Below are 24,642 nucleotides of genomic sequence, written 5' to 3' on the forward strand. Positions count from 1 at the left end.
CATCTGTTTGTTTCTTAAATGTTCAACTTCTTTGTGTGTATACGCTTAATCACGTTTCCCATTTTCATTATCTTTTTCTTACTCAAGGAGTTCATTAGACAATGTGAGTCATTTCTTATGAAGCTCATTTGGCATCAAGAGTGATAGGGTTACATGGTGCCTTTACCTTTTTATTAATCACCGCCGCGTTTGCTACACCTTTATTCCAATCCATTTGAAAGCACGTGATAGGTCACATGACCACAACTGCCTGCTATTTAAATGTTCAACTCCTTCACATCCATTCTTAATCAAGATGGCGTCCGGCTGCTGACTTGCTACCAGCGGTTCATCCAAGTACGGAGTTTATTGTTAAAGCATGATTTTTCTATGTACTAATTATCTGATCGCCCTTGCAGATTATTGACCACGAATTACTGTGCTTCCATTACTGTTTTTAGATCCAGTATCATATATTTGTGGCAGTGGGAGGATTGATTCTCATCGGGCTCATTGTCCGCCACACGTTGTGTAAGTGTGCATTTTCGAGTAGCGCACTTTTTGGATTTTTGTGTTGGTAGTAAGGGTAAAGTATGCCCTTTGCGTTTTGTTTATAGGCTGTTTTTAAAGACGGACAGCCTGCATTATCATTCCAGAAAGGTCCCCTTGAGTTGGCATTCCTCGAATTAAATCATATGTTGGACCTCTTGTTAATTTATTTGGTGGGTGGATGTGCTTGACCATAGTGTCTTTTTAGTGTCATGATATATCATGAAAATCAATGCAATTCTTCAATAAAATGCTTTTATTCTATATTCAGATAATTTCCATTCCCATACAACGTTGGAGAGGATTTCTCTTATAATCCCTATACTGTGCCTGCAGGCTCCTGCATTACTCAGGGTATTTTTTGACAACTTATCCTATATGAGACCTACCTACACTGGGTGTCTAGGATCCTCTATCTGGCATGAAACAATTTTCCCCTCCTCTTCTGGGCACGTTTTTCTAATCTGGTTAAGTTTTGGCATGGGTATCCACTGAAATAGATCTGCAGCACAGCATTTGGATATTCATAATTTCTTTTGTATGCATGGAATCTCTGGCATTTGGGACTGTACACACCACTGATTACAGATGCAAAGCAATTAGTTACTTCATCCTATCCTTGTATTAATCATCCTTTTGAAAGGAACTATATATATATATATATATATATATATATACTGTTTTTGCAGTTACAGGCATCAGGATAATTAAATCTGTGGCTTCTCCTGATAAAGGCACCTTGTGTGCCAAAACATGTGTAGATACCGTCTGGTTTCTATCCACGTTCTCTTCTACTGTTGTTTTCTTGATCCAAACTCCATCTGGTCTTTTGCCGTGTTGTATGCATTGTTGTTGTGCTGAACCTAGATTTTTCAATCATCAATATCTTTATAAAGTAGACCGACTAGCTACTGTGGAATTAATTATACAGGTTATCATCTATTTGAATGTTTTTAGCTATGAGAATGAGTGAGTGAATATAGATATGATTGTAGTGAGCATGTGAGTGAATTTATATTTCATGTTTTTTATACTGTTTGAAGAAAATAATACACGTTTTGTATTTTTGTAATACTCTGTTCCTTCAGTTTATTATGAATTATTGTCTATTTCTGATTGTTGTTTGAGTTGCATTAGGACTTTAGATTTATATAGAAACTAATGTAAATACACTTGCCCGTATGCAATGAATCTTTTTAAAATTGGCAGCATGCAAAAGGCACTTTGTGTGACCCCAAGTCATGTTTAGAAAAGACGTGCTTGAATGACGTGCTACTCAATGGGGCGAGTGCTTCAATGACGTTGCCGAGCTCTTTGCGCATCACACCAACACTCCTGCACACTGAATGCAAAGGGAATCTTAGTGCGTGAGAGTAAGGTAGGAGGCACCTATGAGAGGCAAGATTCCTTACCAATTCCAGAGTTAGAGGCTATAAGCTCACTTGTTGTGGAGCTGACTGCTGTCAGTAGAATATGCAGCATTCTAATTTCAATCAGTTATTACACTTGTCTGCAACCTGTAAAATCAGCACCTTGCTAAACCACCTGATAAACTACCACTGAATTCATCCAAGAGAGGCAGAGCTGCAACCTCTGAAAGACGCATGTTCATAAAAATTGCTAGAGATTATAGAGGCATTGATATAGAGTCCTGTTATCAGCGTCTCACCGAGATGCCGATAAAAGGACTTTGCCAGATTGGAGCTTATGATGGTCTCCATTTCTGCTTAAAGTGCACCTAACCTTTTATTCTACTACATGGTCTTTTAGTGGGGAACAACATTTCCACTATGGCTGTACGTCAGGAATTGGTACAGTCTTCACAAACATTAGGGCTGCATCCGATATGCTCAAGTCACGTCTTACGGAGTTTGCCGCTCTCTATGATACTGCAGTATACTGACTCATTCCTTATGGGACTTATTACATGCAATACATGATCTTAAATAAAGTCACTACGTGAGGAAACTTATAGGCTTATGTGTATGAACACTGTGTACTGATAATAACAATTAGGTAAATGGTGCGATATCATCAATAGATCTTTGTATTGGTATGTTATGTTGTGTTGTGTTGTGTTATGTTATGCGGATTTGTAGTGTGCACAATTAACCCTGGGTAAAGCACTACGCTATGCTTGCATAGTTTGCGAAGTTTGCGCTACTTCGCACTACATGAACTGCACGTAGCACGGTGCAAACACGTGTAGCGTAACGTAGCGTAGTGCAGCTGTCATTTTTTGCTTGCTCACGGTCCTCAACGTCAAGTTGGCGACCGCGAGCAAGCAAAATGACATCCCTGCGAGACTTTTTCCTCTCTCGCGATCAGCAACATCAAGTTGCCGATCGCGAGGGTGGAAAATAAACCTCCCGGCGAGATTCTCCGGCACTGTGCAATCATTGAAAACGGCATCTTGCACAGTGCAGTTCACGTAGTGCCACGCGTAGCTCGCATAGTGCGAAGTGCACTTCGCGTAGCTACGTGTAGCGCTACTTCGCAAACTACGCCCATCCCTATGCACTGTCACCCGGGAGGATGTCCTGAGCAGGTGTGAGTCTAGCCAAACCTAAGTCTAGTAAAACTGCTCAAAAATCCAGGTCTTCATCTTCTTGCAGGATTCAAGAAATGAGGAGGAGGCTCTTATGTGTAGTGGCATGCTACGCAAAGAGTCGTTCCTTACGTATGAAAAGTGTGATGGGAACACTCAATCAACGTTTATAGCAAGTAGTCCAAAGGAAATTTAATAACAAATAACAAATACAGTGCCTCATTCTTTTAATGATTTCTATTACATTATAATCCACATCATAGTTTAATTGGTAAAACAGTCAACGCATGTTCCATCTATCAGACTTTCTGAAGGCTATTGTGTTCAGTTGGTTTGTTTAGTGTAGTCTCGGTAACAGTAAGAATGATGTTTCTTAAATGGTGATGCAGATGTGGTCGCGTTGGAGTATCCTAGAATCTTGTTGATCGTACTTGCGGGTAGCCATGAACTCTTCTCAGTGCTGTCTGGTTGTAAGTGTGCATAAAGTTAAGCCATGAACCCGTATATGATAAAGAGTAGGTAACGATATGTAGTAACCTGATCTTCATTTCTGTATTCTGTCACTGAGAAGTAGCTAGAGAATGTCTCCAACTTAGTCCAGAAGCAGCAAGCCACTAGTAAAATGCAGATGAGTTGGCTAAGAACCAAGACATACAAAAGCACATACATGGAGAATGAATGCAAGGTGGAATGGTGGGAAAACCCAAAAAAGCTCCATAGTTCAGAACGCCAGGTGCACAATTAACAAGAATTAGGTAAACCCACCAACACACAAAGTTGTCAGGCATAGATTGAATGGTGCACTCGCATCTAACAGTGGCACAACAACTTGTGCCACAAAAGAAAAAGCAAATGAAAATTGCAGCCATGCTGGATAGGGAAGGTGCCTATTATAGCTACAAAAGATGTTTTTAACGGACTCCAAATATGGCTGACTCACACAGAGACAAGGTCAATAACACGCCAATGGCCTGGTTAGAGTTTGTCAGACGGGTTTCTCCAGCAGAAACATGATGTCCCATCCCATCTTATTACCGGCGCAGTATATTCTATGGAATTCGTAAATTGGCAGATAGAATACCTATCATCACTGTGGCAGAGTACTCCCGACCAAACTCTAAATCAGGCCCCAACTCTTACATACGAGACCCTCTATGTTTTTCTTGGCCTCCTTAATCTCCAGTCCCAGTAACCCTCTGACTCCCAGCAGGAACTTTGCTCCGCCAACCTCCAGGTAAGTAGCTATGTGTGTTAATGCAATAACTATAGTGTAACACAGGAAATATTAGCCTATTTTCTTTCACATAGAATGCTTGTATCAAGCAAGGTGTGTGTGCAAAAGAAGAAGGCTCCCCAGAGTTTAGAGCAGGGCCATAGCCTTTCCAAGCAATCACATATTGTAATTGACCATGATAAAATCTGGAATCGAGGATATCTTCAATCTTGTATTCCACAGAAACATCAACCATGACAGGGGCCAGTGGTGAAGTAACCCTTAGCCGAACGAGAACAGAGGTTCTGATCCTAAAAATGTAGAAAAAAGGATGGATCCTACTTTGGATAGGATCCAGTCATTCAAAGGATTGTTGTTTTTCCGTTATTTGGAAATGTCTGACAAATTATGGAGAACAAGGTAAACAGGAAGGCATACGTAAAGAGTTGATAGCCATACCAAATCACCCACTTGATAGAAGGAAACAGGATGTCTGTGTTTATTAGCATGTTTCATATATGGAGTTTTTGCTGTATTAAGGGGTTTAATAACATTGCGTTTTAAAAGATATGAAGTGTGAATTTTTTCCTGGACAGGACTGGTATTGCTGGGCATGTCAAAGGTATCATGTGAAGATAGAAAACAAAATGCACAATGAAGTAGAGAGTAACCAAAACAGAGTACAAACACAGCAAGGGATTCCAGAGAACTCAGTGAGTCTAATGTTGAGTAAAAAAAATAGATTTTGGTGGCCTAAGATACGTAGATATTACTCCTCAGGCCACCAATAGCTACGTGTTTTGAGATCTAGAGTTTGTTAAAAACCTAAGTGTCCACCCAAGTGTCATGACACCTGTATGGTATTTTGTTACGTTAGAAAGATGTAACAATTACGTTTTGATCCTTCCTGTATAGTGATCTCTTTTGCTGACAAGTTTATGAGCCTTTGGCAAACCAGAGTTCTTTGTCTATAGTTTGTATGGACCGTATGATTTCACTACCCGGATTTATCGTAGGTTTGTGATTGTTATCCCTGAGTTAGGATAAAGCATCTGCTTTTCCATGTCGATTTCCTGGATGGCAGTCTACTGTGAAGAGAAATCTGGAAAAAAGGAGCAGCCAGTATGAATGACTATGGTTGGTGTAAAACATAGACTTCTATAGAGCCTAAATCCTTACGGCCCATCCAAGCAACTACTTTAAGATTTCACGATTCATAAATACACAGCAATACAATGCCTATTCTGCCCCTTTAAACATGTTGAAATCGGGATAAACATGATTAGCACAATTACGTTTCCGATAAGGCCATAGCACATGGTGCAAAAATTACCCCTGGCACCCCGGACATGGAAAGATAAATGGCACCTACAGAGTACAGAATCTATTGTGCGATCCACTACACTGTGAGTGAAAACATGGCTTCTGGCCTACACTGTGTAGCCTCATTGCAACACTTTTGACCCTGATGCACAGAAAAAAAAATATTTAAAAGATTAAATTCATTACTCCTAAGCGCCTCTTGCTACCCACAAGGTACGGTGCGTAGTACTTAAGAATGGAACATGTGTGATACTCAAAGAAGCATGTTCCACCAGTGGCTAAGCCCAAACCGACATTGTCACAGGTCAGGTTGTAACTGGCAAAAAGGAAAAGTCTAAGTAAAAATTATACACTTCAAGCTATAACTTTGTACCTATACCAGCTACTGAATCAGTACAAAGACATTTGTATATTTCTTAATAATCCAATCTAAAGGTGTATTTTCTTTTTTATTAAATATATTGCAAATGTTACTTTTAAAAAGTTACCTTCACCCTACTTGAATCTGCTAGAGGCTATTTTGCAGTAACTCTCCAGCAACTGTGCAGCCTGTACTTTGTCTAAAAGAGGCGTGGAACATGTGTGAAAACTGCTCTGGCCTGGGGGTGGGTAGGTGGTTTTCAACCCATGGCCGGAAGACCAGTTTGCAAGGGCCCCAAGGTAATGTATTAACTTCAAAGGGGCCTGCACTCTCACAAGTAAATTTCAGATGACACCTAGAAAGGCTGCAGACTTTGTCCATCTGGTCAGGATGGCAACAAACCCAGTGGGAGGAGGGGATTGCTCTTTACTGTTAGTCATCACTTCAGGACTGTTATAGCAAACAGGAAAAGCTGAAAAAGTGGGTAAGGTTGCCCCCAGGGACTTTTACCGAATTCGTTGGGGAAGAGGCAGGCGTCACCCACACCCCACTAGCTAGTGCCAACCATAAAGGTAGTACCCTCCTGACAGTTTGGAAGCCTCGAAGAGGATTGGACCTACTGACAGTGAATTGAAGTGCAAAGCGGACCTGGACAAGATTTTGCTATTGCCTCGAGCTGACATCCTGAGAGTCTCTAAGGGGCTTCCCTGAGGTCCTGGGGGCCTTAGAATTGTACTCCTGTGTTTGCACCCGAAGAATGTTTGAAGCCTTTAGAAAACCTTTCCTTCAGAGCTCCAATGGGACCGGTTGGAAAAAGTATCTGATCTGCAGTTAACTCCACGACAAAATTACTTTTGACAACTCCCTATTTTAGAACGAGCCAACGTGTTTCGACACATTCTCATTTCAAGGATCTTCTCAGGACAATGAACTTTCATTGGCTGAAAAATATTTAAAAGGAATGGTGTTTTAATATTAACCTGGTGTCCCTGGAACATTTCTTATATTTTTTTTATCCCAATCACTTTTACCTTGGCTTCCCAACTGCTTTGCAGTCTGTGTGATTTTTATTGTTAAGCACGGATCTGTAAGCCGATTTTATTAAAACTGAAATACAAAAATGGGAGAAACAGGGGGAGATTTTTGAAAACCTCTGTTCTGGTTTATTCCCTTTTAGTAAACTGATTTTAATGCAATTAGAATGCCACTTACTGGGGCTGCCACTAGTCCACGACATTCACGCATGTGCTTGCATTTAACTTCAGAGCTTCTTTTACCAATTGTTTGCTCACCCAAAGATACCTGCATGGTCCAAGCATGGAGAGCGTGTTAGGTTTTGTTTTTGGTACATATGAATTTCAAAGAGCTACTACAACACCTCCCAATAGACTTACAGCGTATTCAGCAAATGTGTCACTTTACAAAGTTCCAAGTCAGTGCTTCCATCTCTGTTGGCCATGTTGTTGCTTCACAGCGTCTAACCTATTGCATCTCTCTCTGTCTCATTTATTCGAGCACCCAGCTCACTGTGTGTGCCTTTGTTCTGACCACGGAAGTTTCCCCTTCCTAAGTGGGTATGATGGAGTTTGTAGTTTCCAGCTCAATTTAAATTTTCAATTGCACTAAATTGAAATTTTCTTTGTCATTGTCTTTAACCTGGGCTACATTTACTCAGTCATCAATCAACATATTTGGCCAGATTTATAAGTGTTGCGGCTCTGAATTTTCTTTAACCTGGTGATTGCTGTATTAAATCTCAAAATTAGATTTGCCTCCTTTTTAGTCACTCTGTTTACAATCTCCACCTCTAGGATCTGGTTGAGTCACTGAAACCACAGTCCAGTGAAACTCATTTTCTTAGTGATTTTTTTCAAAGGGTGAATAATTAAAGGGGCTGATGGAACTTTATGGCAATTCTCAACTTATTCTCGGCAATCCTCAGGTGTATTTCTTGGTTAGTATTTCCAACATTTTTTTTTTGCACGGACATATGATACATAGTACACCACACATGTGGTAAGTCTGTTGCTTGTGAACAAACAATTAATGGCACGGAATTCACACTAGATAATGCCAACTAGAAAGATGTACAATTCTCAAATTGTAAGACAAAGAACGTTTTGTATGGTATGGATTTAGTAAACAATTAATGAATGTGATGACAGTAAACTGTGAATAATTCTTTTTGCTCATGCTAATTGATTTCCTGGTAAAAAAAAATGTTTAATTGTTTCAGACAAGGTCTCATCATAAATGCTATACATTTAGAATTTTTTTTTTTTTGTCATAACCATTTGGTGCCTGCAGCCTGTGTCCTGGGTCCCGTGACTGTAAATAGTTGGCAGTTGCCCTTTGTGTTTCTACCCAGACAGTGGGACAAAGGGGGATTACATGTTGACATATCGAAAGTTCTGACATAGCTCAGGAAATCTGGGTCCTCTATTTTTGTTGCTATACCATTGATGTTCCACGAGCATAGTCTAAAAGGGCTCCCCTTTGCCCTGCTGTGGGCTTTGTCCTGCGAGTAGCGTCAGTCCTCCAATGCGTGTGTAATTATAGTACAGGATATTACTTCCCTGTTGAATCCTTGGCTGGTGGAGGTGGTGGCCATTTGTGGTGTTTCTTGTCGGTACAGCTGGCTGCTAGCACTCTGTTGTCGAGATCTACCCCAAGCTCCTCTCAGTACGCAGTTTAAGTGTGCATGGTGTATTTTTGGTCCAGGGCTTACGTTACTTAATAATGGAAATGGGTAGGCTGGTTTTTGGAACGGGGTGATATCAATATCCCAGTCTTGGAATGTGCCCAGTTCTGCTAGGATTATCTCTGCATTTCTCTTGAGTTCCATGTTGCCTTTGTGGCCTCTGATCTCTGAGGATTGGCAGTGCATATAAACTCTATGGAGAGTAAATCCGTTGAGCTTATGCCACCGAGATTAAGCCTATTCCTTGTGCAGAATCTTGGGTTTTTTAAAGATGGCCGAATTTAGAGATGGTTTGACTCTGAACGACCTCTTCCACTAACTTAGCTACGCTTCTAGCAATGCAAAATGGTGCCTTCCCTCCAAGACTTGAGAGGGAACCTCTAATTTGACTGGTGCCAGAGTTCTACCTGTTATCTCTTTGTGTTTGTGAGGAGGATATGCTCTGGCTCATCAGTAAGTGTAGCCAATCAGCCTATGCATATTCCACCCCTCCTAATCCTGTACGTGGAGTTTGCTATTCCTTCCCAAATGGAAATGGGCCGATCACCCAGTCGATGCTTTGAACTGCCAGATAACCAGGACAGTAATTAACTTCACCCAGTAAGGAAGTTAAAAACCTGAGTCTCATTAGGGCTGGTTCAGGGAAAGATCACGTCACATCACTATTGTATCCTACACCGATGACACCCAACTCCTCCTTTCTCTAACCGACAAGCCCACCACCACGAGAACCAACTTTTCCAACTGCATGATCAATGTAGCCGACTGAATAAAATCTAACTATCTGAAACTCAACTCCGACAAGAAGGTAGTGCTGATCTTCAAAAACAAGAACTCTTCATGGGACGGCACCTGGTGGCAATCTGAGCTTGAACCCACACAGATTGCCACACCAGAAACTTGGGAATCATCCCGGATGACAAGTTCAACATTACAGCACAGGTCAATGCAGTCAGCTCCATCTGCATCCACATTCTTTGCATGCTTTGCAAGTTATTAAAATAGCTAACCCTGGATATCAGATGCACCATCACACATGCCCTCATCCCATGCAAACTAAAGTACAGCAGCGCACTCTATGCAGATCTCAAGTCATCTCTGGACCGTCCAGGATGCCCTAGCGAGATTCATCCTTGACCTCCAACAGCACACCCACATCTCACCACACCTCAGAAAGCTCAACTGGCTCCCCATCTACAAATGCCGCCAATTCAAACTTCTCATACACACATTCAAGGCACTGCACAACATCACACCAGCATAACTGAACAACCCTCTGCACTTTCACTGACCCACCACACACCTACGTTCAGTCACTCTCTGACTCGCACACACACACGCATCCACAAAAGCAGAACAGGCGCTCAAGCATTCTCCTACATTGCACTCAAAACCTGATACAACCTACTCCAGTACATCAGGACCTCTGCCTCACTTCTTGAATTCTGCAAGGGGTTGAAGACTTGACTCTTCAATTAACTCTGTGAGGTCCGACACCCAACTCAAACACCTGCACCTCCAGAATTTGGAAGATAAATATAAATCACACCCTATGTACTCTGTGGAGGTAAAATCTCTTTGGCGGTAACACAAAGCATAGATGTTATGCCTACCTACAGCCAACAATAAATATTGTATTCACTTCTTGATCTTATTATTACATACTCGTGTAAGCATATAATTACTATTCATGCCATGTGTTTAGTAGTTAGGGCACTGTAGTGAAAACATTATTGTTGTGTGCATGGGATGTTGTGGGGATATGACACAGTAGATATCAATCTTCGCTATCCAATGAACAGCAAAATCAAGCCAGGTTTTCAAAGTGACAAAAGTCACATCCAAACAGTCTCCACTGATTGTCATTTATTGCAAATGGATTTCATGCATAGTCATTGTGGATTTAAAAAAATCATGACTGACAATATCTTCCTGTTCTTGGTTCACAGCTGTACTCAAAGCAGAAAGAATTCTAATGCAACAGACTGAGAGAAAGTGGGGCATTAAGTATGCTCCTTTTCAGTTACAAGCCTTTAGGTCCACACTTAAACATTACAAAAATTGTATTTATCAAACAAAGAGTGCCCCCTTTGGGAAAAATCCTTGAAGCTTTTAACTCCCCTCAAACTCTTTTTAAAGTGGATAGGTCTAACCCCTTGCTAGGAAGTATGCAAAAATCTCTCATCCTATTTTATAAGGAAAGTACCAATACTGTACGATAACATAATAAATGATCTGGCCGGCAGGAAAAGTAATTCAATTGGGTAATAATACCTCACAAAGGTCCTGTTTGTCATATTATCCCCAGATTTCAAGGCAATATGACTGTACAGCTTTTGTTGTCCAACAAATCTGGTTCTCTAAAAGATAATTGTCCCATAAATGTTCTATATAAAAAGGCAGAGGTGTTTTCCCTGGCCATTACGATAATATAGCAGTCTTTGTATTCTTACACCCACCCAATGGCTTGGAAAAAATGTGTTGTCATATCCTTATTAAAAAAAAAATCCTACCTGACCTCCTCCTTGGAGGCCAATAATCAAAGTATCACTAAATTTATGACAGATTGAGCTTAGATGAAGGTTGGCTTGATGATCTCGTCCTACTTGATGTACAGATGTCAGTTTCTCTGCAAACTAGGTATGGTTTTGCCCTTATTATGGACTCTTGAGCCAGGCATAGTTTGATTCCAGTGACACAGTGAGCACGAAACACACTTCTGGTCTTATATGTTGCACTTAAGCGTCAACTACAACAACAAAAAGATGACGAATGGAATGCTTGAATTAATCTCAGCCACTGCCAATAGCTAGGGGCCACATCCTATTCCATTGTTTTTCACCCACCATACTACCTCATTTTAGACCCAGCCATATGGAAATCAGTCTTGAACCTGGTCTAATGGGAACAGTCCAGCCTGAACTGCCAAGCCAGGTCCTCCCTTAACCGCAAATCAAGCAACCTAGAACTGGTTTCATCTTTGCTTGTGTTCTGGTTCAGGAAGGACCCGGTCTGGCAGTGTGAGCTGGATTGTTTCCACTAGAGCAGGGTCAAGATTGATTTGCATATGGCTGGGTCTAAACTTAAGTGGCATGGTGGACAAAAAAGAATGGACAGGGATGCAGTCATGTGCGAGTGCCAGTAGCTAAGATTAATTTGAGTATTCCATCCATCACTTTGTTGTTTTTGCATTAGCGGCCCTAAGTGGGCCGGGTATGCCCAGATATGGGACCCGGGCTCACTGTGCCACTGGGACCAAGCTATAACTGGCAGAAGAGCCATAACTAGGGCAAACCCAGTCCTAAGTCCAAAGTGTCCAAAGTGGCGGAAAAGGTGGTTAACACTCAAATCATGAAACATGTGGAGGAGGTGGGATTGCTTCATGCCACGCAGTTTGGCTTTAGACCGCGCCATTCTACCGAGTCCGCCCTTCTCATGGCAACGGAACATCTGAGACAGGGCGTAGATAAGGGGCAAACGATGGCCTTGATCCTGTTAGACCTCAGCGCGGCGTTCGACACTGTAGCACATACCACCTTGCTACAGTGTCTGAACAGAGGTGGTATCACCAATACCGCGCTGAGGTGGATCCAGGCCTTCCTCACGGGAAGAAGCTTTCAAGTGAGGCAAGGCGACTGCTATTCAAAAGGGGTACCTTTGGGCCAGGGCGTGCCTCAGGGCTCGTCCCTGAGTCCAACCCTTTTTAATTTATATGTAGCGCCGGTAGCCTCCATTGTGGAGCCTGTGTCCTGGGTCCCGTGACTGTAAATAGTTGGCAGTTGCCCTTTGTGTTTCTACCCAGACAGTGGGACAAAGGGGGATTACATGTTGACATATCGAAAGTTCTGACATAGCTCGGGAAATCTGGGTCCTCTATTTTTGTTGCTATACCATTGATGTTCCACGAGCATAGTCTAAAAGGGCTCCCCTTTGCCCTGCTGTGGGCTTTGTCCTGCGAGTAGCGTCAGTCCTCCAATGCGTGTGTAATTATAGTACAGGATATTACTTCCCTGTTGAATCCTTGGCTGGTGGAGGTGGTGGCCATTTGTGGTGTTTCTTGTCGGTACAGCTGGCTGCTAGCACTCTGTTGTCGAGATCTACCCCAAGCTCCTCTCAGTACGCAGTTTAAGTGTGCATGGTGTATTTTTGGTCCAGGGCTTACGTTACTTAATAATGGAAATGGGTAGGCTGGTTTTTGGAACGGGGTGATATCAATATCCCAGTCTTGGAATGTGCCCAGTTCTGCTAGGATTATCTCTGCATTTCTCTTGAGTTCCATGTTGCCTTTGTGGCCTCTGATCTCTGAGGATTGGCAGTGCATATAAACTCTATGGAGAGTAAATCCGTTGAGCTTATGCCACCGAGATTAAGCCTATTCCTTGTGCAGAATCTTGGGTTTTTTAAAGATGGCCGAATTTAGAGATGGTTTGACTCTGAACGACCTCTTCCACTAACTTAGCTACGCTTCTAGCAATGCAAAATGGTGCCTTCCCTCCAAGACTTGAGAGGGAACCTCTAATTTGACTGGTGCCAGAGTTCTACCTGTTATCTCTTTGTGTTTGTGAGGAGGATATGCTCTGGCTCATCAGTAAGTGTAGCCAATCAGCCTATGCATATTCCACCCCTCCTAATCCTGTACGTGGAGTTTGCTATTCCTTCCCAAATGGAAATGGGCCGATCACCCAGTCGATGCTTTGAACTGCCAGATAACCAGGACAGTAATTAACTTCACCCAGTAAGGAAGTTAAAAACCTGAGTCTCATTAGGGCTGGTTCAGGGAAAGATCACGTCACATCACTATTGTATCCTACACCGATGACACCCAACTCCTCCTTTCTCTAACCGACAAGCCCACCACCACGAGAACCAACTTTTCCAACTGCATGATCAATGTAGCCGACTGAATAAAATCTAACTATCTGAAACTCAACTCCGACAAGAAGGTAGTGCTGATCTTCAAAAACAAGAACTCTTCATGGGACGGCACCTGGTGGCCATCTGAGCTTGAACCCACACAGATTGCCACACCAGAAACTTGGGAATCATCCCGGATGACAAGTTCAACATTACAGCACAGGTCAATGCAGTCAGCTCCATCTGCATCCACATTCTTTGCATGCTTTGCAAGTTATTAAAATAGCTAACCCTGGATATCAGATGCACCATCACACATGCCCTCATCCCATGCAAACTAAAGTACAGCAGCGCACTCTATGCAGATCTCAAGTCATCTCTGGACCGTCCAGGATGCCCTAGCGAGATTCATCCTTGACCTCCAACAGCACACCCACATCTCACCACACCTCAGAAAGCTCAACTGGCTCCCCATCTACAAATGCCGCCAATTCAAACTTCTCATACACACATTCAAGGCACTGCACAACATCACACCAGCATAACTGAACAACCCTCTGCACTTTCACTGACCCACCACACACCTGCGTTCAGTCACTCTCTGACTCGCACACACACACGCATCCACAAAAGCAGAACAGGCGCTCAAGCATTCTCCTACATTGCACTCAAAACCTGATACAACCTACTCCAGTACATCAGGACCTCTGCCTCACTTCTTGAATTCTGCAAGGGGTTGAAGACTTGACTCTTCAATTAACTCTGTGAGGTCCGACACCCAACTCAAACACCTGCACCTAAATGACTGTTCCAGCGCCTGGATACTGTCACGGGTGATTAGTGCACCAAACAAATTCACATAACATTACAAATATCAAAGTGAAGCATAAATGCTGATATGAATATGTTATATGTATTCTGGACTTTATTAAACATAGAAACGTTCACGCAAATCACTTTTCTGTGTTGAGCCATCCAAAATTATATTTTGTACTATTTTTATGCAAGATAAAAATATAGTGAAGGAGTACTGTTTTATATTTTAGTCAAAATGAAAAAAGATATTCCTTTTGGAATACCTAATTGAATTATAATCACTATAGAGGACATGCTTATTCATTCTGGGTCTGATCTGCAACAAGGTTACCTGTTCATAGATACCAGGCTGATTTTGACAAAAGCCTTCCTTACTGAGCCTCCACACATATGCCCACGTGCTGAGAGCACCGGACCTCTAACGCTATCTGCACCACAGCAGACCTTATTTTAAAAGGCAGCCACTGGTGGTTATAGCTAATAAACATTTAGACCGAAGCTTACGGTTGGTGAACCCTTCTGTAGTGGGAGCAATGACTTGTGCCGTCTTAGATTACTTGTTTACCTGATTGTATTTTGATATGTTTCTGTACATTACTGTTATCCTATTATGTTAGTGATTACTATACTGCTCCCATTATCTTGTTCATTCCTGCTGCCCCTGTCTCTGTGAAGCGCTCTGATATCTGTATGGATCTTGTTCGCGCTATATAAAACTTTGAATAAATAAATAATAAATAAATAAATAAATTAGTGAGGCCCAAACACAGCAGAGATCAAAAAACAAGAAGGTGCAAAATAGGAGAGGTGTTTAGTGGCTGTAAACCCACTTCTTCACACTCTCCAAGAACACATAAAAAAAACATGTGCTTCATTTTTTAAATGTTTTTATCGAGATTTAAAAAAAAAAACACAGGGTCACACTAATATAAGTACATCACAGTTACTTCAGCAAGAGTGTAGAGATACTTCAACCACCAGGGTTCAGATCATGTATCACCACCGACACTGCCACAACACAAGTTGCAGGCAATGGTATACTGATCCCAGACAATGATGAACTCTGCCTTCTAATACCTCTGGGTCTCATAATAATAATAATCCACATTTGTAAAGAGCGAACAATCACCCGTAAGGGTATCTAGGCGCTGGGGGCCGTCTGGAAGATTAAGCAAGCTATTACCCAGAGTCACATGGTGCTAGATTAATCTGCCACCGGCGCCGGGGATCAAACCGTGATCCCCAGATTCCAGCGTCAGTCGCCCTGGCCGTGGCACCACACCTTCAACCTTCAGCCTTCAACACCATCAAATAGCCACCCTTCATCCACATCCTGAGGTCCCAAATGGGATTTTCTGGTATTGTCATCCATCCTCATTCTGACCAAACACCAGCTCATCCAGAGGGGTAACCCAGAAGCTACGCATTTTCTTGTGAGTACTGTAGGCTCCCATCCTGTCTCTCTAATGTTCAACCTCTACCTGGAGTCACTTCAAACCTTACTCAGCAACAGGAATATCAAAATTCCCCATGATCGCGATGACACAAAACTCCACAAGTCTCTTCTTCTCTCAAAGTTAAATGATTCAGGCAGGGTCTCCATCACATTCAAATATGGATGTCCAGGGCCACCCTGATGCTAAACCCCATCAAGACAAAGTTCCTAGTTTGTCAACAACATTTAGGCTAAACGTTGCTAAGCCATGTGAACCTGTGTAGCTGCGACACCCAACTAAAAACAAGCATTAGAAATGCAATAGGTCTCGCAGCATTAGAATTAGTGCTTTTAGAATTGTTAATGGGTTTAGCATGAGGGTGAGGGTGAGTGAGGGTGAGGGTGAGTGTGGGTGAGTGGGGGTGAGTGTGGGTGAGTGTGGGTGAGGGATTGAGGGTGAGGGGTTGAGGGTGAGTGAGGGTGAGGGGTTGAGGGTGAGTGAGGGTGAGGGGTTGAGGGTGAATGAGGGTGAGGGAGGGTGAGGGGTTGAGGGGTTGAGGGTGAGTGGGGGTGAGTGAGGGTGAGGGGTTGAAGGTGAGTGAGGGTGAAGGTGAGTGAGGGTGAGTGATAAATGTTGAATCTGAAACTGAGATGTCAAGAGGGTGTGCAATGCTAATTTAATGTCTGTGATAGAAGTAGGGGGTGAGGGCGGAACTCGCAGAGTTTCACTCCGTGGAATTCTTTGGAGTTACATAAAATGTCCACAGAGTTCAGCAAGCGGGTAGAAATCGGTATATTGTGCTGCTCGTGATGATTTATAGCGCAGGAGCCTGTTCTGTGCTGCAAAATCAGCACAAACGGCATCACGTGGCGCGTTGGAGGGCTGAGCAGCAGCTTTCTCACAGCGAACGGTCGCAACCACCCACATTGAGAAAGTCTCGCTGAGTACCATTCTATCGCCCGAAAATCACGCTTGGGGATGCCAAGTCGCACTTTCGCTTGCCTACCGCGTGCGAGAAAATCCTCCAGCATGAGGCTTTTGGCGTAGCTTTGCCGGGACTCAGTGTTACAAACATTATGCGGAGTGGCAAAACTCTGCTAAATCTGCCAGCGAGCAGAATTGATCGCCCACCTTAGATAGAGGAGATTTGAAGGCATGAACATTTCATTTCCATTTTCTAATAAGCAGTTGATCTACAAGTCCCAGAATGCAGTGCTGCAAATGACACTTGGCACTTTGAGGCACCAATTCTTGTGGGAATTAGCATTTGGTTGCAGTGCTGCAAATGACACTTGGCACTTTGAGGCACCAATTCTTGTGGGAATTAGCATTTGGTTTAGGTGACGGGAACCCGATCCCGCGGCCTCTCCAGACACCCGGAAGAGGAAGCCCCCATTTGCGGCAGCACCTGGCAACGGCATCATCAGGCAATACTCTGACTGGCTGCTTCCTGGCGGTTATATTGACTCTCAGCTTATTAAATTCCGAGCCATCCATCAAGGCTGCAGACATGATCTTGTCAGCAGCACCTGTGTGGCGAGGAGAGAGCGGGCGTGATGCGCAAACGGCAAAGCTAAACAGGAGGTTGGCTCTCTATGCACTTTCTGCTCCTCCCACGTTAAAGAGCAGCAGCGTCCTTCATGAACACCTCGTACAGCACCGCACACTGCACAGCATAAGTGGTGAACTGTTCACGGTGTGTCTGTCTAGTGCTGACCACACAAGTTGCACTGCTAAGCTTTTAAAGGAAGCAAAAGGGTTAAGTGTTTAATGTTAATAAATTACCACATTCACCAAGGATGCAGGATTCTAGTCCTGGATTTTCAATTAGGTGCCTAAGGCATTCTGGGAGTTGAAGTCCTGGGTCACTGACCCGGTTGAAACGGCACACCTGAAAACAATCGTGTGTATAAGGAAAGCAAGGAATGGATCATTATATGCTTGTGGCCATGGGGGTCAGGTGGTAACTTTAAAAGGGAAGCAAGGGTCTATCGTGAACTGGCAGAACACAGGCAGTCTCACCGGGGCCCAGAAGTGCGTGTCCGAGGCGCACTTGTGGCACCTTCAGACAGTTGTGGATTTTGACCCGCACTTGAACGCAGTGACTTAAAGGCTGAAACTTGTGTAGGAAATGGGACAGGTCAGGACCCTGCACGCACGAGATGCTGCCAGATAACCAGGACAGGGCGAGGCTGTCACGACATGGGTCGGATCGGCAGCTGTGTCAGTGTACGAATAAAACAACATTTGACCTCTGCGCCGTCACAGACAAAAATATCCCTGGCGGAGAGAGAGAGAGAGAGAAAGGGAAAGCTCCCGACTGCAAACAGGAAGCTCTGGAATGGGACTGCTCACCATCTACAGAGGTAGGGTAAGAGACAGTCTGCTTACCTACTGCAGAAGAAAGGGACAGACCGCTCCCCAGCCACACAGGAAAGAACAAGCCTTTCACCGTAACACGGCGGGCAGGGGAGGGGGCGGGCAGGGGAGGGGGCGGAGAGGGGAGAGGTGCGACACGGCAGGCAGGCAGGGGAGGAGAGTAGGAGGAGGAGGGGGGAGGAGAGTAGGGGAGGCACGGCCTAGCGGCAGGCAGGCAGGGGAGGAGAGTAGGAGGAGGAGGGGGGAGGAGAGTAGGGGAGGCACGGCCTAGCGGCCGTGCAATCAAGTAGTGAGGGGCGGAGCTGGGGGAGGCTGTGAGAGAGAGTAGGCGGCTGGGGGCATGTGCACGCGCATTTAAGCTCAATGCGCATGCGCATTGAGCTTAAATTTCTCGTGCACTGCAAGGAATCGCCACGATTCCTTGCAGTGTGGATAAAGAGCGGATAAGTGCCAATACTCTCGCCTTGCTCGATGCGCATGCGCATCGACAGGCGAGACCTAATCAGTGCCAAACTACTCTGATCCAACATCCAAACAGACCTCCATCACTGAGCAGATGGTCAAAAATACCAAAATAGCAGTGGACTATCTCTCTCTCTTGAACAAATTAAAACATTCCTCCTTGAAATTGATTTTAGAATGGCTGTGCAAACTCTTGTACTCACAAATCCGGATGATAGCTTTCTCCACAGCCTCCCTACACCATACTGGCCTCCATGACTCAGCCTTTAATATGCGTGGCAGACCGTCTCACCAAGGGACTGAAGAAACTCTACCCCATCACTGATATACTGTTGGGACTCCATTGGCTCCACTTGCATGCCATCCTCATCTCCAGGATCAGTTGCATCCTTATGAATTGTAATCATGCCTATTTAGCTAACATAGTGGCCATCTTCGGCATCTTAACATACCTACACTTTGTACACTGACAGACTGAGTATAACGAAATGTAAACATAAAAAGATAAAAATTAACCTTCCAGGAACTGGAACAAAATCCCCGTAACTTTTAGAACAGTCCTAACATTAATCCAGCACAGCAAAGAGCTGAAGACTTACCTCTGCCTCTCAAAACTCTAGGGAGCAATTGAATACATTACTTACCGGTAAACTTCATTATCCTGCCACTGCCATTGTGCATTGTGAATTGTGCTCCGTGTGGCAAATAACATGAAAACGCAAATAAGATGAGCCCTAAGGTTCGACATAACATTTAGTATCCACCCACAAAAGAGCAAATCCGAAGGAGGACTTTGCTGATCCACAAAAAAATGAGAACATGTTTTGCTATTGCTTTACTTGCTAGCAATGTGCCCTAGATTGAAATGACGAATTTCACTGGAGCAAAACATTGTGCGCCAAAAAGTAGTTAATTAAGCTATTAATTAAGCAATTACGTCTTGCAGTTTGTGTACTTTTTGCAGAATGAATATGACATTAGCATTTTTATAATTACTATCCTAAGAATGCTTAGCCAACTATTGTTGTACATTTTTTGTAGGGCAGGGATGAACTAAACAATTCTTCTAAGAACCTCTGGTTTGGTTCCTTCCTTTAGATTTGAACAATGCTGTTGGGTAAAATTATGTTTTTGTGTGTAATTCACGCAGATGTTCAACACACCAGAGACTTTTAAAATGAGTCATGAGTATATTCTTATGTATTCAACACTTTAAAGCTACCTTCATGTGAATCAGTTCCCATATTTCAATTATCCACAGGGTACCTGGGACTGAGAGAGGTAAATCGAATTCCTCTCCTTCATCCAGTGTTCTCATTTTCCTCCCATCTTCGTTGTCATCCATTCTTCTGGAGAGTTAATAAAGCATGGACTTAATGGAGCCTGGAAACACCAAGGTATTCGGTGCCAAGTGGCTACCATAAGCACAATCCTTTTTTAGGAACTGCAGAATTTTAGTTTGAATTTGAGTGCCATGGTAATAGTGGCACACACAAGGCAGACATCAATTGTTGACTTTATTGAACATGCGCATGCTTTTAGAACACAATTTTGGCCTGGGTTGTGAGATCTTCTATGGAGTCCAGGTCACAAAGTGTGGCTCAACGGTTAGAGGCGGCAGACTCGGAGGCTGAGGTCGGCCCGGGACCAGGGTTCAATTCCCGACGCGGCCGGGTGCAGGGCCAATGTCAGCGGGTCCTATAAATCGCGCCACGGTGCCACTCTAACCATGGGGTCTCACGCTGCAACTCTGGGCAATAGCTTGCTTAATCTCCACTCCGGCCCCACCACCGCTGGGGATGCCTGGCTTCACCTTGGGGATGCCCAGTAAAGGGACCATCTCACAGGGGTAGCCAAGGATGAGTTCCCCCGTGGTACAGCGCTGGGATGCTCCAGGGTAACCACGCGCTCTATAAATCCAACATTCATTCATTCATTCATTCATTGGTGTTTTTTCGACAGTTTAAGTACCTCGTAAAGTTTGCATCAGTGGCTGCGGGTCCCTGAAAAGTGTAGCCTGTGGGGCAAACAGGCCTGCTTTCAGGAGCCATGCAGGCACATTGCAGAGCTACCATTGAACGCTCGATGCTGGGAATCCAGGAAAGTACAACAGTGACAGCAGATAGGAGGAACAGTGCAAGAAGTGGTGGGAGGATAATTTGGTGAATTTCAGATTATCTGTTGAAGCTATTTCCCATCCTTCAACAATTGACAGGTACTTTTTTCTGTTCATAATCACCACTATTCTTTATATTTTTATTTTTGGTGTAACCTATTATTTTGTAGTTCCAAAGACAGGTTTTCGTGTGAGTGTTCGTTTTATGACTTCTGCAAAGCTAGACACATTGTCACAAAAGTGGATCTTTAAATTAGCACGCGCATTCAAACGCTCATTTTCCAGAAGGGGATATTATCATATCAGCACCATGCTACATGAAGCGAAAATAGATTTATTGCATGCATTCCTCTGCATGGAAAATGTCAAAGGCAACTGAGAAAGAAAAAACCTGCGCTCAGTGGCGCCGAAAGACGATTCACCACGCTCGAAGTCACCCAAGTCAAACACATTCATTACCCATTAGGCTGTTGAGCCTCTGCTGGAGAATAAGCAGTAAATTATCTATGCCGCTGAACCAGCTCACTAAACACTGATGCTACTGACCAAAATGATCATAGGAAGAGAAGTCTATTGCTGCAGAGCATCAGTGCCTACCGTGTGTCCTGATAAATGAGTCTTTAGAAACCTGATGGTCATAGATTATGCCTGGGTCGGTGGGGGCCTTGGGGGTTTGTGGGATGGCCTTGTTTTTCTGTATAGGCTTTCTGCACCTAGAGTGGTGTGAATATTTGGGAGGAGCGTGCAAAGTTCTGGGGGTTTTATAAAGCTTGGTGCATCGAGTAGCCACTAAGCAAACATTGGTCTATGTCCCATCCAGGGCTTTAAGTTGGATTAGAACATTGGAATGTTGGGAGCTCCGTTGAAAACAATGGAGGGCTCCGGGCTTATAATGGCTGGTATAAGCCTGGAGCTCCAACATTCCAATGTTTCTTTGTTCACAGCTCTGGCTGTGAACAAAGGCTTCAGGGAGCCTGAGGGGATTCCAATCCCCTTGCGCTCCCTTAAGGCTTTGGTTTTTTTGTTAGAACATTCAGCCCTCTAGTGGCAGAATGTTCTAATAGCCTTATAGCCCTTCGTAGCTGGGCTATACTGGCTATTAAAGTCCCTCTCCTTTGTTAAAGGCCCTCGCCTTCGTCTCTGGCCTTTAACGCGGGAGAGGGCCTTTAATAGCCGGTATAGCCCTCTACGGCAGGCTATATGAACAAACTGGGGGGTCTCTCAAAGGGGTGTGACGATGTAATCAAGGGCTTGACTTAAAAACATGTAAACTAAAAATCTGTGATTAGCATAGTGTGTCGCCCGACTAGCATTTTGCTGTTTCTGTCATTGCATCCAGAAATGTAATACAACAAGTAATATTATACCTACAACAAGCCAGGACTACTGGCTTTGTCGATAGTTGTTAGTTGTATAAGATAAATAAGCAACAACTATGGCTTTGTTGTATATAATATTGAAAATGCTTCATGTCTGAATTGATTAGACTGTGAAAGAACTTTAACAAGCCTCTTTGAAGTTACAGCTAAGGCAGTGAAAGGTGGCACTGCTTCAGAGGTAAGATTATGTTTTCACCCTGAGAGCGAGGGCAAAAGTGGAGAGACCGATAAGGACCTGGCTCTGCATCTGTTTCGTAGAACTGACAGTGCTGGGTCCTAGAAGGACCCAGCCCACTTAAAGCACTGGTCCTATCCAACCTATTTGGAGTATATATATATGAAGATAGACCCAAAATGGGGTGTGCGGGATTTCTTTTGGGTAGATGTCTTGCATTTGCAAAACTCTAAATAGCCCTGTGTTTTGGCCCTGAGGTTGTACATTATGTTTAGGCTGTGGGGTTTTAGGTTTAAACCTATAATAACTGATAAAACCCCACTGAAAGACAAATAGCCCTCACTGGTGAAAACATATAAACACTGAAAAAACACCTGGACAACCACAAACTAAATGCCATTCAAAGAAAGGAAAAAGAGAGTGAAAGTCATGTTTTTCTTCCTGAAGGGGTCAATACAATATAACTTTGTTATACAAGTAGCAGTAAGAAAGACTGGCTAACATTATTCTGCTTGAGTTTTGTTCTTTAGGGATGCCGCTAAAATATTGTTTCTTCTTCCTTTTACTTTTTCAGTTTTGTGGCCTTTGGTCTAAAGATGCAGGGTTTAGTTTCATGTTTTAGGTCTAGTTTAATTATTCTATAAACTATATAGAATCAGGAAATATAAAACTCATATTTGATATTTTGGCTACATTTGATTCTTTCACCGATAGGTAAAATGGCTGGTTTCATAAAAACATTTCCTAATATGTGACATCACATTTACCCACAGAGAATGGGTAAAAACCCTTAATACATCAGACCATAGTTTCTAGTGGGTCAGTATTGATAGTAGGTGAATTGCCAACACCTCAGGCTTTAAACATTCAATGCAAGGTATAGTGACAAGTATATATATCACCAAGCATCTGGGATAGTGGTGAAAACATGACACCAGACTTTTGGAAAACATGGAACGCAGTGTTACTTGTAATGCTCTGCAAAAAAGGTTCTTTCCAAGTTCAACAAAGATTGGAGTGATTTTGTTTGTATTTGCAGTGATTCAGCTACATATGTAAAAAAGTTGTGTGATGACCTGTCAAAATTGATAACCAAGCTGAAGTGATTCCCTGTAGTAGATCCTTGCCACTTGTTAGATGGTATGCTGAAAGCATCTTTACAATCTTAAGAGTTAATGAGGGATGCTATTGACTTTTTAGTCCATTCTGGCGCACTGGTTTCTAATGCACAGGAACTAAAACGCAAATATTTATCATTTCGTTCTTTATGTGGCATCAAAGAAAGAGTCATCTCAACTGTGTCCCTTAGCTGACGGTTCTCAGCCCAATGGGCTAAGAATGCTGAGAGGGCCTTTTCACAGAAGTTTACATGGGAAGGAAAGAGCGAGCGCACATAACCCAAAGACTCCCCGAAGAAGTATAGTATGGTGTACTACAATAAGATTAATTTGCAAAAATCTATTTGGACCACATATACACTATAAGTACACTGTCTATATACCATGTTCTTTCAGTGCAGAAAGCAAGCAATAATAAAAGCAAAACGTTCCATAAACACCGGAAAAACACTTTTTCTGTTGTTTTTAGTGGCGCGAAAATGTGTAACCACTGATAACAACAGTTTTTTATGATATTGAAAACACTGAATAAACCCCACCAGAATTTACCAAAAATAGAAACTGAAAACAGGAAAGCCTAATTATGTTACTATGCTCTTCAGTATGTTGTGCTAGTGAGTGAAGGACATGCTTGTGTTTTGTATGTTTGGCATATTGGTTCAGGTGTTATAATTCAGTGCCAGCTGAGTGTTGAGCTGCTTTGAAACACTGCATGAGCCTGATTAAGTAAGGCGTAATGGAAAATCAGTTGATTTTTGGAAATAAAATGCTAAACCCAGAAGAGAATCCACCAATGGCATTTCCTCCACCATTTATAATTGGGTGTTAATGTAAAATACTCTGAATTTTGAAGGAAATGCTAAAATCAGACAACAATCCACCTCTGTTATTTGCTCCACCATAGAAATGGTCAAGTGAAGGAAAGGCCTCAAGTGGACTCTGAATTTAGTATCTCCTCCAGAATTTGGAAGATAAATATAAATCACACCCTATGTACTCTGTGGAGGTAAAATCTCTTTGGCGGTAACACAAAGCATAGATGTTATGCCTACCTACAGCCAACAATAAATATTGTATTCACTTCTTGATCTTATTATTACATACTCGTGTAAGCATATAATTACTATTCATGCCATGTGTTTAGTAGTTAGGGCACTGTAGTGAAAACATTATTGTTGTGTGCATGGGATGTTGTGGGGATATGACACAGTAGATATCAATCTTCGCTATCCA

General features: G+C 43.0%; 1 long non-coding RNA gene across 1 annotated transcript in view; it reads left to right on the forward strand.

Moving 5' to 3' along the window:
* Positions 1-275: 275 nt before the first annotated feature.
* LOC144827213 (uncharacterized) overlaps positions 276-24,642 on the forward strand; it is a 157,136-nt gene continuing 132,769 nt past the window's right edge. Inside the window, exon 1 of the long non-coding RNA XR_013610082.1 lies at positions 276-336. This is a non-coding gene — a long non-coding RNA (uncharacterized LOC144827213). The remainder of the gene's footprint in view (positions 337-24,642) is intronic.

Source organism: Lissotriton helveticus, chromosome 4_1 (assembly GCF_964261635.1).
Source record: "Lissotriton helveticus chromosome 4_1, aLisHel1.1, whole genome shotgun sequence".
Lineage (NCBI taxonomy): Eukaryota > Metazoa > Chordata > Amphibia > Caudata > Salamandridae > Lissotriton > Lissotriton helveticus.